We start from the raw sequence: 3037 nt of genomic DNA, 5'->3' as shown, positions 1-3037 counted from the left end.
TTTCTTCAACACTTCCAGGGATGGTGACTCCACCACATCCCTGGGCAGCCGTTCCTGTGCTTGACATTTTACTGGATTAGGCAGAGTCTGGGGAGGGGTTTTGTGGCACCTGGCTGGGGGCTGAGGCCCCCCAATATCTGCAGAGATATTGAGCAAGGATTAAAACCATCCTGGTGGAGTTTACTGCTCATTCCAGTCAAACATGAGGGAGGGAGGAGAGGGTCCAATGATGCTGCACACCCTGGTGGAAGTTTGCCAGCTCCCTTAGGGCTGGTGGGCCTGGTTTATTCTGACACACTTGAAATCTGAATCATGGTTATTATTTATGCATTGGTATTAGCAGCAATTTTGCCTTTTTTTTTTTCCCTCTCCTGAAATTCATCCTAAAGAACAGAAAGAGAAAGACATAAGTAACACATTTTCAAATGTTCTTTCCTAGTGAATTACTTGGCCTGACATTGGAAATGAATTATTTTCCATTGTACCAGTGACCCCTGTTGTGTGTTCTATTAACACCACATGTTAAACTTTTATATTTTTAGTAAACCATGACCTTGTACATTCTCTGTCATTTCCCACTGGCATAAGTACAACACATGTGGTATGAAAGTTAACGGTTTTCATTTGTATACAGAGCTTTTCTATCTCAGCCTTGTATGAAAACACACAGGTCATGGTAATCAGGGCATCCCAGGATTTCACCAGCTACAAACAGTCACAACAAAGTGGATGTGTTTTCCAAAAAAACATATTTTTGGAATCCTGCTTTCTTCTGTGTTGTGCAAATCCAGATGAAAATGGGATCTTGAAAGGCTGTGTTAAATTTTTTGATCGTGCTAATCCAAACAACTGTCTCCAACACATGCACGAGCAGGAGGAAGTCTATAAAATGTCAGGTTTGGTCTAAATATCTGCAGAACAAATGTGGCTCAGGAACATGACCAAGTGTGCAGGACTCTCCAGATAAAAGATGATGTCACAGAGGTTCGGTATTTAATTTCATCAAATGGTAACATTGCCCTAGACATCTAAAAAATTATGGATGATTTATGGATAGAGCCCAGGCTATGGAAGAGAGAATAATTCCTTCCAGTTGCCAAAATATTTCTTTTTATTTTTTCCCCCTCTTCTTCTTTTTATCTTTTTTTTTTTTTTTTTTTTTTTTTTTTGTAGCCTGGGCTTTTTAGATGTGAGGTTTAGGTGCACTGGGGTGTGCTCTCAGCTCACGCCTGCTCACCCAGAGAAATGTGCCTACATGTGGAAACACTGACCTGTGTGGTCATTTGGGTTCTTCCTTGAACCAGCCTGTCCTGTGGGCATTTCCAGCACTGATCCCTCTCTTTTCCTGGGCTGATCCACAGGGGTTCCTAAAACATTTTGGCTGACAATAAGAACTCACATCTTGGCACAGCTGCCCAGGGCAGTGGTGGAGGGATTTAAAAGCCATGTGGATGTGGTGCTTGGGGACATGGGTGAGTGGTGGCCTTGCAGTGCTGGGTTAAGAGCTGGACTTGATGATCTAAGAGGGCTTTTACAGCCTTAAGGATTTTGTGATTTTGTGTTATAAAAAAAGGGCAAAGTTCGAAGTCAGGTTGAGGTTTCCTCAGCTGCTTTGCTGGACTCAAGGTCAAGACATGGAGCATCATCCAGCAAGGAGAACTTTGCATGATCAAAGGGCAGCAGTGAATGAAATGGGAAAAAAAAGAGCAAAAATGTGCAATTTCATGGAATCACAGGATGGTCTGGTTGGGAAGGGATCTTAAAGATTATCCAGTTCCACCCCCTGCCATGGCCAGAGACACCTCCCACCACCCCAGGCTGCTCCAAGCCCTGTCCAGCCTGGCCTTGGGCACTGCCAGGGATGCAGGGGCAGCCCCAGCTGCTCTGGGCACCCTGTGCCTCACCCCCCTGTCCTATTCACCTGTCACACCACAGCATTTGCTCCCCTTTCCCTGCTGAACCTCGGTGATTTCTCCCCCTGGAGTTGTCATATCTCACATCAGGAGCTGCAACACCTTCCCAGTTAATTGTGGCAGTGCAACCATGCTTGGAGCTGTGCTTTTCCAGGATTCCACCTGCTCTCTGCCTCCCTCTCTTTTCCAGCCATCACCTGCAGCCTGGCACCAGCTCTCAGCACTGGCAGTGCTCTGGGTCATTGCTGGGGATGGGGACAGTTGTCCCCTGCTGCCCAGGGCTCCAAGATGCTGTCTCAGACTTGCAGGCTGGCAGCTTCCAGCATGACATAATCCTGTTTGTGATGTAACACCGCGTCTGCCAGGACAAACTTCCAGTGTTTGGCTCGGGACCAGCCAGGCTCGGATTCTTTTTATGACAAATAACTATTGTCTCAGCAATCCCATAAAGATTTCTTTTTGTCTCCTCCTGGTGCCGTGGCCATTGTGGCATGATGGGGGTGTTTCTAACAAAAAAAAAAAAAAGCACAATTCCTGGTAGTATGACCTTAAAACAAATTGTGTTTGCACTCCTGCTCTGTGGTAAAGCTTTTTCCCCTTTGATTTGCCCTTTAGGATTTTATTCAGAGTGGGGTTTAATGTTCTCCCAGCACTCAAGTCAGAAAACAAGAATGGAGAGGAACAGGTAGGTGGGGGACAAATATATGAGGAAAAACCATGATTGCTCAAAGAGTTGCCCTGGTTTTGGGGTGTTTCCTCTCCAAATCTTTTGCTGGGTTCATATTTATGCTTCAGATTTGCCAAGAAAATCACTCCTGAGTTTTCTTTATTCCTGATTCTCTTGCAGCCTTAGAAAGTCCTGGAACAGGAGAACTTGATGCACCCATGGCAATGACCAATAAAACAGATTTTTTTTTTTCAGGGATCCCAGTTATAAATATATAGAAGTTAATAAATAAAGGGATTTCAGCATCACTTCTGTGTAACAACAAACAAACCAACCCAGCTCCATTTATCCACCAGTCTTGAAAGAGTGACTTGTCAGAGATGGGGGAAATCTCCTGTCAGCAGAGATAATGAGAAGGATAGAAGGGAGAATACAGGCAGGAAGTGATGGAGGAATG

General features: G+C 44.9%; 1 long non-coding RNA gene across 1 annotated transcript; it reads right to left on the bottom strand.

The window, feature by feature from the left end:
• Positions 1–245: 245 nt before the first annotated feature.
• On the bottom strand, positions 246–2174 carry LOC128793771 (uncharacterized). The gene is made up of 3 exons (XR_008432879.1): positions 1922–2174; positions 1272–1367; positions 246–383 (listed from the first exon to the last, which is right to left on the bottom strand). It is a non-coding gene; the product is annotated as an uncharacterized LOC128793771 (long non-coding RNA).
• Between the last annotated feature and the right edge of the window lie 863 nt (positions 2175–3037).

Source organism: Vidua chalybeata, chromosome 11 (genome assembly GCF_026979565.1).
Source record: "Vidua chalybeata isolate OUT-0048 chromosome 11, bVidCha1 merged haplotype, whole genome shotgun sequence".
Classification (NCBI taxonomy): Eukaryota; Metazoa; Chordata; class Aves; order Passeriformes; family Viduidae; genus Vidua; species Vidua chalybeata.
This window is presented reverse-complemented; position numbering and strand designations above follow the sequence as displayed.